The sequence below is a fragment of the Lolium perenne genome, chromosome 1 (assembly GCF_019359855.2).
Source record: "Lolium perenne isolate Kyuss_39 chromosome 1, Kyuss_2.0, whole genome shotgun sequence".
Lineage (NCBI taxonomy): Eukaryota > Viridiplantae > Streptophyta > Magnoliopsida > Poales > Poaceae > Lolium > Lolium perenne.
Window position 1 is genome coordinate 201,523,691 of NC_067244.2, and position 17,976 is coordinate 201,541,666.

The 17,976-nt window shown below is 42.6% G+C and overlaps 1 long non-coding RNA gene across 5 annotated transcripts; it reads right to left on the reverse strand.

Annotated features, from left to right (window-relative positions):
* Nucleotides 1-12,883: 12,883 nt before the first annotated feature.
* LOC127319226 (uncharacterized) lies at nucleotides 12,884-16,491 on the reverse strand. Of its 5 annotated transcripts, none has more exons than XR_007862458.1 (5): nucleotides 15,854-16,491; nucleotides 15,297-15,558; nucleotides 13,475-14,801; nucleotides 13,260-13,386; nucleotides 12,884-13,163 (listed from the first exon to the last, which is right to left on the reverse strand). It is a non-coding gene; the product is annotated as an uncharacterized lncRNA (long non-coding RNA). The 5 variants fall into 5 exon arrangements; XR_011747169.1 differs by having other exon boundaries at nucleotides 13,475-14,225; nucleotides 14,657-15,558; XR_011747170.1 differs by having other exon boundaries at nucleotides 13,475-13,910; nucleotides 14,000-15,558.
* Nucleotides 16,492-17,976: the final 1,485 nt, after the last annotated feature.

Genomic DNA, 17,976 nt, shown 5'->3' on the forward strand with positions numbered 1-17,976 from the left:
GTCGTCGTCGTCGTCGTCATCCGACCCGGCGCGGAAGCGCTTCGCCGGCGGATACTCGTCGGAGGAGTCCTCATCCTCCTCTTCCTCCTCCTCGTCGGAGGAGGTGAAGTCGTCCCAGGAGAAGCGGTCATCCTCGCTCTCCGCCTCCAGCTCCCCATCGGCGAGGAACTCGAAGTCGTCGTCTCCGCTGGTCAAGGACTTGTCATCCTCGGACCAGACGGAGGAATCGTGGTCCTCCTCATCCCACTTTGTTGGGGCGCGGATATCATACGCCGCCAGCGAATCCCACTCCGGTGTTGGCTCCCGAGAGGAAGAAGAGGAGGAGGAGAGAACCGATGAGGCGGAGGAGGAGGAGGAGGAAGACATGGCTGCAGAGGAAGAGGGTTTTTTGCCGATGGCTAGTACAGAGCAAGGGGATGAAGAGGCGAACTGCTCGGCGTGGTTAAATAAAAGGGGATATAGTGGAGATTTAATGCCACAGCGGTTTCCGAGGAAGTGGTGCCAAAAAACTGTCAAATCATGCAAAGAAGTTGAGAAGGCAAGGCACCATGATGAAGGATACTGCGACGGTTCTGCTCTGCCACGACATGACCCGACGAAGAAAAAAACAGAGTGGTTTTGGAATTATCATTGCCAAAACCAGGGGGGCATGTGTTATCACCAGATTTTGACCAAGTCAGAGGTGGGCCGTGATTGAGATGGGCTTAGAGAATATGCGTGGAAAATATTCATGAATCGGCCTTGTATAAGAGTTTGGGCTAGATTGCCCGTGTATCTGTAAATTATAGTAGGTTACGTGTCGGTTAGAATTAAGAGATAGAGTTTAGCTCGTACACGGTTGGGATTATTCCCAAGTTAGAAAGTCCACGGACTATAAATATGTATCTAGGGTTATTGAGAAAGGAGGACGATCACGTTCACAACAAACCAATCTAGGAGCATCGCCACCCCTTGTTTCGAGGGTTTCTTCCGGGTAAGCACCATGCTGCCTAGATCGCATCTCGCGATCTAGGCAGTATCGAGTTTATTCGTTGTCCATGCGTTGCTCGTGCTGAAGCCTTGTTGATGGCGAGCAACGCCCTTATCATAGATGTGTTAGGGTTGGCATTGATGTTATCTTGATGTATTCGTTTAGTTATGCTATCCCTAGGTATCTAGCTGCCTTTACACCTATTTCAGGTGTAAGGGCAGCACCTTGCTTAGTCTTTATTTAGTAGATTTGATCTGTTACGGTCGTTCCTTGTCTCTCAAGGATTAGTTTAATATCTGCATAGTTAGTCCTTGCAAACGGGTTGAATGATCCAATAGTGCATCAGGTATAGTTTGCTGATCCTAGATGGGATGCTCCGGGAATCAACGCTATGTTGGTTTTTAGGCCTTATCTAGGGCTGGTTTTCTATTATCTTTCGCATCTGCTAGGCTCAACTACGTGTAGGATGTTCCGGTTATGCGGTGAAAACCCTAGATCGTCGTAGATCGCGTTAACTTTGTATTGATCAAGCAGGACCACCATGTTATCGTAGATCCAATACGATTCATGGGTGGATCGGCTCCTTGAGCCGATTCACAGGATAACCTGAGAGCCGATCGAGGCTCGTATTTAATGTTTACGTGTATGCCATGCAGGAAGCTAGTCGAAGCAATCCATCACCTTCCTGACCAGGTATAGGTCAGGTGGCACGCCCTTGCACTAGCTTGAACGTGTGCTGGAGCATTGCGGGCCGTCGCCCGAGGGACCAGGGCCCACCAGCAGTCCGTGGAGCCTCCCGACTCTACGTGTTGCCCGTCGCTGCTCGCCGGTGGGTTTTGGTGGTCAACACATCCACAACGTCGCCGTGAACCTCGCCGCCGACCGCCGGAGCCCTGGTACCCTCTCCGACCCCCTAGGTTCGCCGCTAGAGACTCAGGTTCTCGCCGGAGAAGACGATGATCGTGCGCCGCACGATCATCATCTAATCCAACGTCCCACAGCCAACGTACCGATTCGGGATTTTTAGAGACACTGATGGGTGGCCCCCACCTCGTCAGACAGCGCACTCGCACTGGATGCGTTGCTGGGCTGGTTTTCTCTGATTTAAATCGTTTCGGCCCAACTCAGTTTCCCACCGGCCCTTTTAATTCAAAATTGGAATTTCCAAATTCATTTAAATTCAATACTGTTCCTGACTTTGAAATTCAATAGAATCTGTTTGGCTTGGCCAAATTTAGAAAACTTTTTATTGTTGGAAAGCTATTGAAAAGTTCTAACCAATGCCACTGGTCTCATTGTGAGATCTGTTGTAGAAATACTGTGACAAAAAGATTAAGTCAGGGACTTTTGCACCTTCAAATAAATCTTAAAAATCAACCAGAAATGATATTTAGTTAATTCCAACTCTAATATCTCACATTTCACTTACACTAATTGTTTCTGCAAAAATATGGTATGGTCACTTTGAATGATCATGCCCTAGTTGAAATAAAGGACTATATGCTAGTTTAATTAAGTGGTATTATCCAAAACTATTATGAAAATCATATGAAGTGTTTCACTTCATTTAAATCTTGTCCCAAGTACTTTCATATGAAGTTTGGACCCCTGGTCAACTATTCTCACATGAAATACTTGGTGAATTTAAATCATACTTAGAATTGTTAAATAGTATGAGGTGTTCTACCTCATTTAAATCTTTTTCTCAAATGATGATGATGAATGGTTGACTTAGGTCAACATGATTTCATGTATGATTGTTTGAGAAATTAAATCTTAAGAAGATTCAATGAGAGGAAATTATTCCTCAAGAACTAAATGGAAACTATCATTTACATATGTAATGAGAGGAAATTATTTTTCCTAAGAAAAGAAACCAATGCACCTAATTGTATTAATTGTGTGACTAAAAATAGTTTGTGTGAATGCATGTGATGCTTAGACTAGCTATTGAATTTGTTGAGTGATTATACCTCGTATTCAAATTTAGACGCTAGCACCGGAGAATACTCGGAAGAGGAAGGTTGCTACCAAGAGGAGGAAGAGGAGAACTTTGACCACTACCAAGGCAAGTGTAATATCCCAGGTAATGGGGTTACAAAAATAGAGGAAACAGATGTGTGCATTGCATTCATGCATAGAAAATCTGGGGAATTTTCGCGCTTTAAAGTAAAACAGTCACAGTAACTGAAGTTTCACTTGACCTTGGTGGAATTGAAGTAGCTCATCAAGTCAAGCGCTATAAACCTCAATGTGACTTTGTTAAAACCTTGTTTTGGGTTGAGATGATATGATCTAAGGGGTTAGATCAAATGGAACTAAGAATCAACACAACAACACTTTACTAAATGATCAATTGCTTGATCTCAAAACAGATCATAATATGGTAAACCCTGCCATAGCATATGAACATCTATTCAATTACAAACCAAGTAACAATAAAATGGAGAGACCATTATTGACTTATCTTTTCCATGTCTTAAACTAATCCATGATCCTACCATAAACCTCATGGTATTTATTTTACTTCAGTCTTGGAAACATGATAGGGAGATCAACTCTAGAAGTATATATGTTCTTCTCTATTTCAAATTATTAAGCATCAAACCTAAAGAGGTGAGAGTCCTATTTCATTTAGGGAAGCGATGACAAACCTAGAGGCAAACCTTGGATATAAATATCCATATGATCACAACATCACCTTTAAAGAGAAACCCTAGAATATTATTCCAGACCATCCCTAGAGAGAGAACCCAAGTATGTAAACATAGATATTGATGATCACATCATTCTCTATGGAGCCTAACCATAGGTTAGTATTAAAGTCCTTCCCAAATAAGAGAGAGACCACTCATACCAATATTAGATTTACCTATTTAAGAATAAAGGACAAAGTATTAGGAGATTAACCATTTCATCTTGGAGTGGTGAGACAACCTAATATTACATGGAATAATACCATATCCATGAATTGATAAAGTAAGGAGGAGATTAACTCAATCAAGATAGCCAAGTGGAGTTTTAGACTGAATACCTATTGAGATATTGTGAGTACACCATAAACCCTAGAATAACCATTCCTTTATAAGAGAGCCTAAGCCATGGTGTTACACTCAAGTTAATTGAGGCAACACTTGGATTGAGGGAAAGAAATATCCATATACCCAGATGATTATATCATCATTCCCTGGAAAGAACCCTAAGTAATATCTCAGGAATTCACCTGGGATATAAACTATTGAGGCAACCATAGTAGTCCCATCCTAGAAAGTAAAATAGAAGTGTTATATCCTAGTTGATCAAGACAACACTTGATCATGGAAGTGAAAACCATTCCATTAGAAATACTTTAGGAAGCCAAACCTTGATCATTATAAATTGTGTAGTGATCATAAACCCTAAGAACTTGAAGTAGAGGATTTTAGCACATAAGAAAAGCTTAGAGTTAAAGCCTATAATTCATATGGTGAGAAAACCTTCACCAATATAACCAAAGTTAACTATAAAAAGAAGTATAACTACTTTAGTTACTTTAATAATAGATTAAGGATATAAAAGAAGTCTATAGGAATAAGATAGAATCAATTCTCAGATCCTTAACAACTAAATGAGAACAATAATAATTAAAGTAAGTAACCATCCTATTTTGGTTGGAGGAGATTAAGCCCTAGCAATTGCAATATAATGTCATCTCAACTCTACAGACAAGAATTATATCTCAACCCTAGTTTATGTATCACTATGGTGATCATAATATAAACCTAGGCCATAACTGAGATTCAAACAAATTGCCATTAGGTAAATATCATTAGAAACCTATTATGGCACATTAATAAAATCTTAAGCTATAATTATTAAACCTGGGAAAACTTTTGTGATACATCCTATAATTAGAACCATAAGTGTGATTAACAACCACTTATCTTTATAACCAAAGTCCAACCATGAGGAGAGTAATGTCTACTCTAGGTAATTCAAAGTGTTATTAAAATATAATACTAGTGCTAACCTTGACATAGAGTGATAATCAAAATTACAAGATCTTAATAAATAGAGGATCACATAAAATCATATGCAGGGAACTAAATTCTCAATTAAGAGCTCAAACCCTAATGATAAATTCTAAAACACTTAGAGTAGAAATTATCAACCCTAATAATTCAAAATAGATTTGATTACACAAGAAAAAGGAAATTAAAATGAGTGCATAAAATCATGATTAATTACAATTTGTAATAAAGCTCACATATGTGAAATGTTTAATCAAAACAATTGAGTATTACAATAATACTTTTATTATCTTCATAAAAGACCAATTGTTTAACACCTGCAAAATAGAAAATAGTTAAAACATGAATTCAAAACAGAATTGAAAACAGTAAATAAAAAAAACAGAAAACAAAATAAAGAAAGGAAAAGGGGGGACTTACCAGACTACCTAGCCAAGGAGCCCAGTCTGCAGCCCACCGCAGCCCAGCACGAGCCCCACCAGCACAGCCCAGTCCATCGCCAGAACCAGCCCAACCCCCGCCCGAGTACCTCTTCGCGAGGATAAACACGAAGGAGACGTCCTCGCCTTCGTCTTCATCCTGGACGCCCTGGAGCTCGCCAGCACGATGAGGAAGGCCACGTCCCGTGGTCGTCACCGCCATTGCTGACCGCCAGCACGCTCGGGAGGCCCTATAAAACGCACTGAAGTCCTCAATTTCCTCTCTGTTGGTCCAAAATCCTCCCCAGACGAAACCCTAGCTCGCTCCGGCCAACCTCATTGCCGCCGTTCGGAGCCTCCCCAAGCCTCGCCGTGACCGCCATGATGACCGCCGTCCTCGACTTGCTATGCCTGCACCAGGAATCGAGCCGACGCGTCCTAAATCGACCTCACCGAGCCATCTTCTCCGCTCCCGGCCACCGTCTCCACCGACGATGGCGTCGCCGTCCGGCCACCTCTGCCTCGTCTGGGCACTCCGACGAGTTCCTGGTGAGCTCCTGCACCTCTTGGACCACTCCGCCCCATCCCTAGCTCGTTGTACCGCGTCGTCGTCGTGGACCTGCAAGTCCCGCCGCGCGGCCTTGCCGTCGGGCAAGCGCCGGCGACCAATAATGGGCGGCGCCACCACCGTTAGCTTCCCCGTGTCGCGTAGAGCAGCAATAGCATCGTCGCGCGCCCGTAAATCACCTGGAGCCTCGCCGCCGTCGTGAATTCCCGTCGGCAGTGAGCTCCCGCGCCATTTCTTCAATTTTGACCCAGTCAAGTGCGCGTGGCAGGTGACGTGGCCATTGGCCCACCGGTCAGTGTCCCTGCGGGTAGTCTGGCCGGGTGCAATTAGCATTTTCTTTGTTTTTATTCCAATTCAATAATTACTGAAACTTTATAAATATGTAGAAAATTCATTATAACTCAGAATAAAGTAAATAAGATATCAAAATGCTCCTAAAAATAAACTCTATCCAATAAAAATATAAAGTTAAATTTTTATTTTTAATAAAAATTCACTTATTTAATACTTGTTAATTAAGCCCTTTTCTTTTAATTCAAAATGCAATTAAAATTCAGTAATTAAGAAAAGTGTCCAAATTAAATAAAACCAGTAAATAAATAAAGAAAAGATTAACACTTATTTTTCTTTATTTGTTATTTTGTTAAATCATTATTAGAGAGATTTAAACCCTAATTAATAATTACCTTAATTATTAAATTCATTAAAAATAATAAAATGTCAAATCTAATATTATTTTTATTTCAAACTCATTAATAACTTCAACTTGATAATGAAGTTATTAATCCAAGAATTATAGGGTAATTAGAAAACCCTAGTTCCATATGGTAGAAAATTAGGAATTCATCATTTCATGTGTAATCCTAAACCCTAGTTTCATTTAAAAACCTAGCTTTATTATTACATGAGAACCTTAAACTGCCTCCAACCTAAACCCTAGGTTGGAACTTATGATCATAATACCTACTTTGTATCCAGTGATACATAGTAGCAACTAAATACTTGTCCTGCCACATAAAATGTAGAAGACCTATCACTAATATATGGGTATCCCATGTGTTCATCAGGCCTAAATAATCAAGTAGGGTTAACCAAGTGAAAACCCTAGATCCTATTACCAAAGCCATCATCATTACTTAACCCTAATTAGCATCACACCATTGTGATGAACCCTAATAGCAACCATACCTACTATTTTACATTACATAACCCTGTCCACTAAACCCTACTAGTGTGAGATACTTGTGAACCATCCTATTGAGGAACCAACCATTCTCTACTTAGAGATCCAATAGCTAATATAAGACAACCTCAATCTTAATTGTTATACTTCTTATTATTTAAGAAGTATGTTCTTCAAAAGTTATTCTTTTGAAGTAAATAAAGGATCATCATCAACCCTGCCTTATAGAACATATAAACCCTAGCTAGTTAGTACAATAAGGTATACCAACCTTGATAGCACCCATATGCAATTAAATTCCTAAGATACTCATGCTTCACTAACACTATACAAGCCCTAGGTGTTGATAAATTCAACTAGATTGTGATCCCTCTCCTACTTACTCCAGAAACCAATTAGAACCATAGAAAGTCATAGAACCCCACAAACCTAATTATCATACTTGTTCTTCATTAAGAACATGTTCTTCAAAAGTTATTCTTTTGAAGTATATGATAATTAATAATTAACCATGCCATATAGTGCTAAAACTAACCACTGTTCTTTATTTGTTAACATTGTGCCAATTATCATTCTTTGTGTGCTCAATTGATTACTATGCCTTATTATCTACCTGTTTATAATACCAAGTAATCACACCTGAATAAGAACCCTGTATGTGAATCACTCTAAAAGTGCAACACACCCTAAACCAATCATTACAACTCACTAATCCTAAATCATCGGGGTTAGGTCACGCTTAGAACGATTGCATCTCATTCCTATGCATTATTGCATCCTTGCCAATTTTTTAAACATCGTCCTTACCGGACGATGATGCTATTTCAGAACTTGGAGTTATTGCGTATCGAAGACCTTGTCTGCATAATCTTGCAGTCAAGAAAGGCAAGTTCATCACTTGCTCATGTCATTTGAGTATTTCTATCAAATTACTTGGAAAGTACTATGGTTATCACTATTGCATAAAAACCAAAACCACTATTTTCATAACTATGAATATGACTATGTGGTTGGCAATGGAACCATGGATTGTGTTGATATGGTGGAGGTTCCATTGCAAGGGTTTATATCCATCTAGGATTAAACAACAAATGTCGCCAGTGATTCTTGTGCCGTAATACCCGTGTTAACCATAAGATCTGGAGTGGGACTGTTGTGGGTATACTTTATGGGTATATCAACGGCATGGCCTAGATCCGGCAAGCCCGGGTGGCCCATAGTTGGTGGTGAGGCATGTGGCCCATCGGGCGGCCCAGTTGCTGTAGATCATGAAGGATGAAGTCCAGCCCAGGAACGAGGAGCCGGATCCTGACCGACCTACGAAGGAGGCCGGATCCGTGGAGGCCCATAAAGTATCCGGATCCAGCACGTACTTGAAGGAAGGCGGATCCTTGACGTACACGGCAAGACATTGTACCGTAGTTAGGCAACTTGTATTCTGGCTAGGACTCTCCATGTAAACCCTAGATCCGTGCGCCTATAAGCCGGATCCTGGGAGCCCTAGAGGCACAACCACAACTCATTGTAACAACGCGAAAGCGCCCAGATAATTCCAGACAAGCAGCAGTAGGCCCTGTCTTCGTGCAGGTGTTCCGAAGCTGGGTAAATCGCGTACCACCGTCCCGAGAGCACTCCGCCCTATGGCCCCTACTTCTTCTCCCCCTCGTGAGGATCCCTCCTCCGAGGTACCGTCGATTAGGCAACGACAGGGACGGAATAGTCAATTGTATTTCCACCTCTTGTACATCAACGGATGCGCTTTACCGTAGACCCTTGATCCAAGAGAGGACAAGTGGTAGGGTGGGGGTCCCGATGAAGTCCCCACGGTAATTGCGGTCTATGATGGGTTGCAGCTGCCGGCGAAGGAGTTCATGGTAGAGACCTGAACTGTTGTCGTGGTCGGGGTCCACCCGTAAGTGGGAATAATGGGACCGGCGAGGACCTAGGGTCGGAGTTTGCAGCAAAGGGTGGGTGTATGAGGCAGCGGAGGAATATGATTGGCTATGACCTTATACCGGGCCTCACACCAAAGGAAGTGTGGACGGGTTGCGCGCCCGGTTGGCACCAAGGTTAAGATCTCTTATGGGTAAAGCAACACACCTCTGCAGAGTGTAATGAATCATGACCTGTCACTCCCTGTTCCGGGATATGGAACTGCGAACGCGGCCGGAAAGGAGCTCCATGAAGTTCTAGTAAACCGGTGAAGGCTGACGGGCATATTTCTTCTGAATAAAAGCAACCTTTTGAAGAAATGTTTATGAAAACTTGCATTGGTATTAGACTTTCTGGTCTAATGCTGTAGCTAGTGCATTAAACACCTCTTTCCAATAATGAACTTGTTGAGTACGCTCGTACTCATCCCACTCTTAAATCCCCTGCTTAGATATGGAGGCCACAAAGGAGGATCTACAGCACAACTCAAAGGCCGAGGAGTCAACAACTACTTCAAGAGACAGGACCCTGTCAGAGGAGTCAGATACCACATCCATCAAGGAGAAAACCTAGTTTAGCCATAGAAGGGAACTAGCTTCCTAAACCCAGCTCCTAATTAGTTAGAATCTATTCTTAGCCTCTATAGTTAGTGAAATACTCTACAAATAGAGTTCGTGATAAGACTAGACTACGAGTCATTCTTCTGGAGTTTATTTGCAGTTTTACCTCATTGTAAAGTAGGAGGCTGTGATGATCTTATGTAACAGAGTCGATGTTGTAATTCTATAGACATGCCTTGGACCCGCATATGTTTCTGTTGTACCACTCTGAGCGATATAATACGAGTGGAACGGTGTTTCATTGGTGTTATATCAGACTTGCATACTACACCATGCAGTGGTATGCCGGGTCACCACAGCAAGCTAATATTCTTGCAAAGTGCAAAGCCCTTTGGGGCAAGGCACCATTAGTCTTACCTTTCTTACCACAATCCTATCCCAAGTTTTTACCCTACAAGTTTTTACTTGTTTTATTGAAGAGTTACTTTTATAGTTAACTTTAGTCTAAGATCAGGAAAGTTAATAGAGTAGCAAAGTTAGTCTCAAGCTAGCCAAGCAAGATAGCACCCCTCATGATTAGTGCTAGTGCTAAATACTAAAACTTGACTACTCTAGATGGGAACATGTGACTTGAAAGGAATTTGAAACATTGGAATGATGAGTCATTCCATTGAATGAATTTTGAAGGTGAATATGACTTGGAGAAGATGGTGATTTTTGATAAAACTGATATTGGTTTGAATGCAATACCTTTCCAATTTTGAGTACCCCCACAATACCTGATTATGGGTAGGGCTTAACTGGAAATTTATGCATCTTAGTATGGGTTCCCTCTGAACACACATCATAGGGGTTATGCCGAGGCTGCCTCCGTTGTTGAGAAATGATGTGAATTGAGGTGAATTGTACGGCCAAGCCCTGTGCAGTTCCCAGGTTGACAGTTGATCTTCACTAGGAGGCCAAGCTCATGGGGAGAGGTGCTCATACTAGGGTTTGTAAGTGAAAGGTTATGGTTGATGATCCGCGTACTGTGTTACGATGATTCGGGGTAATCCCGACGGATGAAATCAAATGTTGTGGCACAAGTGTGCAACCTCTGTAGAGTGTAAACCTATTCGAATAGCCGTGTCCACGGTTACGGATGGTTGGAAAGGCCATACCGTTTCCGAGGTCAGATTCTTGAAAATGTTGGTGAAGTGAATGGTGAATTAGTGACTTGTTTTGAATCACAACTTGAGTTGTGGGAATGACACTAATGTTCCCACTTGAGTTAGTTAGCACATGAATAAGTCTTTTCTCAAATACTTGTGAACTAAAATTGGCTTTATGCAAATAAACTAGAGCTTAGCACCCATTACTAGAGTTGTTAGCACTTACACTAGTATTAGTTTGCGAGTACTTAAAGTACTCACGGCTTTGTCCCTGGCTATTCAAATGGTCAGAGTATGAAGATGAACAGAACTACCAAGGAGATGACCAGCAGGACGCCTACGACAACTAGGAGTCTTCCAACGTCAAGCGTTGGCCTGTGGACTAGAAAGTCCATTTATCTTTACGCTTCCGCTATGAACTTATGTTTGTTCGTTGATCAATAGATCAACTATTTGTGTAATATGGATCATGTGATTCAATTTGTAAGACAATATGGTTTGTAATGAATGATGACTATGATACTTAACTATTATGTCTCGCAACAATAATATTCCTGAAATTCGATGAATGACATAATAGGCATCTGGACTTAAAAATTCGGGCGTTGACAACATCCGTATCAGATCGATCTCGTCCTGGCAAGATCGATCTCGTCCTAGCAGAATCCAAGTGGCGAAGATTAGTTAAGACCTTTTTTTTTCTTTTCTCGGGAGGAGATTGGAAAGGCAGAAGTCAGGTGGTAGGAGAGGAGAGACGTGAGGTGGTTGGAAGATTGTCGATTTGTCCAGTCATTGGCGCTTAATTGTCCGCCATCTAGGCGTCGCTCGAGAGGTAGGAGTATAGACTTTGGTCGAGCCGTCGTGAGAATGTTGACGTTTTTCGGCACTTGGCCGTGGGGAGCCAACGTCTCTCTGATACAGGGGAAGGCAGTGATCGACATCATCCAAGGAGAACAAGTAGATTATTTGGGATTTTTTCTTTACTTTTTTCACGTGAGATTGCATGATTATGAGTTGCAAATGGGTTGAACTTCTTGTTCGCCAGAGTGTGTTCCGCTTAGTAATTTGCTAAGCACACAATTAACAGTAGATTTGATCTATCGTGGCAATTAGATTTCGTTGTGCGGAGCCCATCAGATGGTGTAGGTTGTTTTGTGTGCCTACCTAAAAAATAAATTGTTTACTTATTTAATATAAATAGAATATTGCTTGTTTATCTTGGTCACGTTTGACATGATTTAACTTTTAAAATAATACAAAGAACTCTGTTCATTGCAACTGAGGTAGTAGTAGCAGAGATTATTGGAAATGGGACTCCTGAATATTTTTGTCCTGGGTCCAGCTGCCAGATGGAAGATAAGTGCGGGCGGTGGCTTACACGCGGAGCTTCTTTTTCTGTCGTTAGTGGTAACGTTGTGATATGTCGAGCTCTGGTTCTCTATCTCTACATTGAATGCCACATGAGGAGAGAGGTAGCAAAATATGGAAAACAGTGGGTGTCGCCGTATCGGAGGGGCTCCGATGTATGTGGGAAGAATCTGCGTCAAATTGGAGCGAAGCGGGGCAATGGGGAGGCCGGAGGTTGATTCAAGGGGCTGTGCAGGATGGCACATCTACTTTTCTCTGCCGGCCCCGCTACTCCGTTGCTGCTTCTCCTGACGTCCTCTAATGGTACTCCTACACGCATGCATCTGGTTGTCGGCGCCGCTTCTGCTCCTCCTTTGATAGTACTGCTCTTTCTGCTTCAGCGGCACAAGCTGTGGGAGAGGATTCTTCCGCCGTGTGAGCGTCAGATGGAGAAAGGGAATAAGATGCGGGAGCTAGGTGTGCTCGAGTGAAACGACAGAAAAATTTAGGGGCGGAGGTCTCAGCATGGAGCAGTACATAGAGGCACTCAATTGGACTTGAGCAAGTGCGGATTGAGCTGACAGTTCCTGGTATGTTCCTCCTTGTGTGGTTAATGTGACATAATATATGTTGGAATTCATAAGAACTGTATTCTTGTACACTGTTAATAGCCGTTTAGTTATTCCGCACAGATTTGAGTCAAAAATTTCGCACTAATTAAGAAAATTAAAGAACTGTCACTGTAAAGTAACCCCCTGGAATAATAAAAAAAGCCTTATAAAAACAGAAAATAGGAAGAGTAGACCTTGATATACTCCTATTTTATTTATTGACTGCTGCCGACTATATGGCTTTTCCATCTTAATCCAGTACATAAAATAGAGCAGTGCAACGGCAATTAGATAAGCAAACACAGATAGAACAGTACAATATTTCAGAGCAAGCCATCTAAACTTTCTGGGCATGAAAAACTTGAGCACAAAAAGGACCAACAAACTTCATTCTTTCAACAGAGAGTGGGCCCTGGATAAAATGAGCAATTAAAGAAAATTTTAATCAACTGAACAAAAAGTGTACATGTATCAAATAATGCAAGAGTTCCAGAGAGCAAATACCGACACAAAGAAACGCCATTTCCCAAGCACCAGGGTTTATCAAGTTCATTAGTCTTTTTTCAGTGCTCCTTCCAGATTGCATGCCCAAAACGTAGGGCATGCTTTGTTGGTAGCTCCCACTCATGCATAAGCTGAAAATTTAGAATATTGATACTTGTTAATTAACATGGTATAAAGAACTCATATTTTCTGAAGATATGGTCCATGCAATTAACAAACCTTAGTGGATTCAGAAGGCACATCATTGCAGTCTACCTTACTCCCTGCCCACAGCTTCCCTAGTTTCCTCCATTATCCGCAAGTACCCGACTTGTTTCCATACACTAAAGTAGTATATTATTTAAGTGAAGCACTAACAATAGCCCTTCGACTGATTAAATCGCAATTGTTTTAAAAAATAGACAGAGCATCAATATACAGAGAAGATGATTAATTAAGAAAGCCATAGATTTCACACATAATCAGAACATACATACTTGCAGTGCCAATAAAAAACATTCTTATTGGAACAAAAAGTACACTAACGGTAATCGCCTCAGCTGGTCGAAGTGCAAGTCATTTAGAGAAAGAACAATTTATTAGAACAGAGAGACAAAAAATAATTAAAAGTAACATACGTGTATCTTACACTTGAGGTCATAGAATGTATATGTACCTGAAGTAGAAAAATAGGATGTTCATGTTGTCACAAACAGAAACCTATCTCTTGATATACTATGTTTCTAGTTTCAGATATTTCCTCACCTTTTTTCATCTTTTGTACGCCGCGTGGTGCTGGTCACACTCGTTGAGGAAAAAGGTAAATAATATTTGCAAGTTAAGTACCACAATATAATAAGTATAATTCATACAGGAAAAGAAAACTTGTTGCGTTGTCTTTAGCCTAGATAGTCAAAACAGCAGCCGGAAGATCTTGCATATTGCCATTTCTTATCTCTAATTCTTGAGTGAGCTTCAGGTGATTCGCTATCTGAGTAAGCACCAAAAGTGAACAAAAAGAGTATATTATGTGCCACAATTCAAGCTTGACTCTTGTTGTATATCCAAAGAAAGTTGGAAACTAAAAATTCAAGGAATAACATGACATCGTGCCTTCTGTGTATTGGGAATATATATCTAACAACCAATCTAGGAGGGGAACATATGAAACAAAAGATATACAAAGGAGAACCATGTCTATATTACTTTGAATTGGTTATGCAATTTCATAAGAACACATCGCTACCGATACAGTAATCAAAATTCATGGCTTGAAGATGAAAGCTACAAAATAAGAATCAATCACTTCAAAATTTCAGAACCATATACTCAACTGAAAAATTACCTGAAAAGGGCTTGAAACAGTATACATAAAGAAAATTAACAGTCAAAGAAGCCATGAAGTTTGTAACACTGTTATACCTGCATCATGATTGGGAGAAATGCCGTCACTATGCCACGCCCAGAAACCAGTAGATGGCGCAATGCTCCCAGCAGGAGCCAGTGATGCCGCTCTCAGCGCAATGGGGTGCCAATACCAGAGCCAATGGCAAGCAGCAACTATTACCTGCCGAAAGCACAATGTCTGATTAACGTACTCAGAAAGAAATTTCTCTAAGGAAAGCTTAGAGACAAATTGTCTGTATTAGAACACATAAACATATATCCAAAACAATTTCTTTCTGTATCTCTATCCATACAAAGGTGAACCATCCAACACACTTTCCTTGCTCTAGAAGAGTGTACATTTAAAGTAGATCTGCACCATTATAAATGGTGATTTTATCTGAAAAGCAGAGGGCAACTTCCTAGTTATTAATTTAATTAACTTCTACCTTCTTAATTACCAACTCCAAACTGAAAAGCATATCCAAAAAAGGATGGAGAACACATATGCTTATTCAGCCTTATCCAAAAAAAAAGCATACTTATTGAGGAACAAAGAAGTAGTTGTATATGTGGTACAGATGAGCATTCTGATAAGCTAGTGTCAGGAACTTTAATACCAATCTTCTCTGGGGGATTGGTATTGTTAATATAGTGTATAATGTTTGGAACGCACAATGCATGTAAAATCAGATGGATCCTCCATTGCTCTTGTTTCTTGATCAATATATTCAAGTGCACCATATGGAGATAATGCTTGCCCCACAATAGCATTCATCTACATCTGTAGCGGTAAAATTTTCAGAGTGAACCCAAGAGCTCTGACTTTGCAGATACTGTGGAGGATTATCACCCAGCAAAGGCCAACCAACAGATGAACCCTGCCCATCGATTAAAGAGAAAGGGTCCAGGAACAATTGAACAGTTCCCATGCAAATCTGAAAGGAATACAAAAGATGAAATGAATCAGAAACAAATCAGGAGACCACAAAAAGTAGAACAAATAATAAACATCTCATACTGCTTAACTTATTTTTCTTATCCATGTACATTTCCGAAGGATATTTATGCTTCTGGAATAGATGAAAAAGAGATATGATATAATTCTACAAAGTAAACTACTCAAACACAAATTTCCTTGCAGGTATCTAAAAACTATTAGTAAAAGGAAGTCACAACTATTTTTCAAGCATTTCATTAAAAACAATTTACTACAAATACCACGGTGAATACCTTGAGAACACCATCTCAGCTCGTGTTCTCGTTGGACTATCATACCACACCTGTACTGATTGGAATTTGCACCGCCACCACCCTCCTTCTGCTATTTGTCTTCAGACAATCACCCTCCGAGAAAAGGGGATCAGAGAGGGAAGAGCTCAAGCATGGCAGCGACACGACGGTCACAGAGAGAAGAGCGCCGGCCTTGGAATGGGGAGGAATCTAGCGCAGTGATGTGCGGCCGCCGGAGTGCCCCTAATGGAGCTCATCCACTGGTCGAACTAACTCTGACCTGTTTGTCGCCCGCCAAGAGAGAGAGATCACCAGAGATGGAGCATCAAGAGGTAGATGGCTACGTCGGCTCCTCCCATTACCGTGTCACCTTGAGAGAGGGAGGAGGAGCCTAGGCCTCCTCCGCCCCACCAGCCGCCTCGGGAGGAGAGAATAGCGTTGAGGTCCTCCACCTGTGCCGCCAGCCGCGTTGGTGCTTGCCCCGGTAGGCACCACTGGCCAAGGAGAGAGAGCTAGGGTGCCGGGCTAAGGAGACGGAGGGTGGAGGGGCGCTGGGTAGCCTCTCGTCTGCTTGTGTCGGCGGCCGGTGAGGAAGAGGGAAGCCGGAGCACGGGGCTCATCCCCTGCAGTAGTTTTTTTTTTTTGGCACGGGTATAGAGGGATTTGGAAATTATAGGATGGATTCTCCAGAAATTTCCATATAGACGTGGAAGGAGGGCCCAGCCCAAAACGTGTCACGGCACCAAACAACCCACCGCTCAAAATGGCCATCCACAGAATAATCACCGGAAGCCATCCACAGAATACGTGCAGGAACCGGTTACCGGTGACTCCAGCAGTCAAATAAAAAAAAACATAATAGATCTGATTGATGAAGCAGTGGACGGAAAGAAAAAAAAATAACACACGCGTCACACCACGGTTGGAGTAGCGTAAGGATAAATAGCCTATCTACAGTACCAGAATCAACCAAGAAACGCTAAACAGTTCACCTTTTATATAGTGTATAATAATAATTTGACGGTCGATCCGGTGGATAAAATTTTACAGCCTCCAGGATTAACGTGGTGGTTTAATGGGAGTCTCCAAGTAGTAAATATAAGATTTCGCGATAGAAATCCACAGATGATCACCTGGCTTGCGCAACCAAAAGCTAGCTTGACATCTGCAAAATTCATGCAAACAACATAAATTTTTTGCCCCTAAAATATCCGGTATACCATACCAGCATAAGCACGCCCGCTAACTGCAATCACGTCCGCTGCAGCGAGCGCTTCGTTAGCTGGAGATCACGTCACTGCAGCTGGCTCCAGAAGTGGAAATTTTGACAGATCAGACCACCTGCCTCAATGAAATGCCAAAAAAGATCACCTCTGAGTGCAAATGTCAAAACTACCGTGGCGGCACGCTGGCCAAGCAACACGTCGCACATACCGCCGTAGCCGGTGGCGGCGGGACTTGCCGCCGTGAGTGGTGGCGGCACGTTGGACGAACGCCGGGTAGTGGGCCCTGCCGCCACCGGCTGTGGCGGCACGATGACGTGGCAACATGCCGCCACCGGCTGTGGCGGCATGTTGACGTGGCATGTCAGGCCACGTCAGCGTGCCGCCACAGCCGGTGGCCGCATGTTGCGCACGTCATCGTGCCGCCACAGCCGGTGGCGGCAGCACGTCAGCGTGCCGCCACAGCCGGTGGCGGCATGTTGCCCACGTCATCGCGCCGCCACAGCCGGATGCGGCAGGGCCCACCACCTGGCGTCGCGGACAAAGCTGCCCAACGTGCCGCCACCACTCATGGTGGCAAGTCCTGCCGCCACCGGCTACGGCGGCATGTGCGACGTGTCGCTTGGCCAGCGTGCCGCGACGGTAGTTTTGACATTTACATTCAGAGGTGGTCCTTTCTGGCATTTCACTGGGGCAGGTGGTCTGAGCTGTCAAAAATTCCCAGAAGTGCAGCGCTCAGCTAGGTGCCCGCATGACGCTTGTTTCTCTGATCATCCCTACGTTTCTAACTATGAAGCGCTCGTAAACTGTGTGTTGTACCAAAAGGTATCTTGCTACAGGTGTTGATGCACTAGGACCCCTCTCGCGTCGCTCCTCCTGGCGACCGGGAGGGGCAAACCC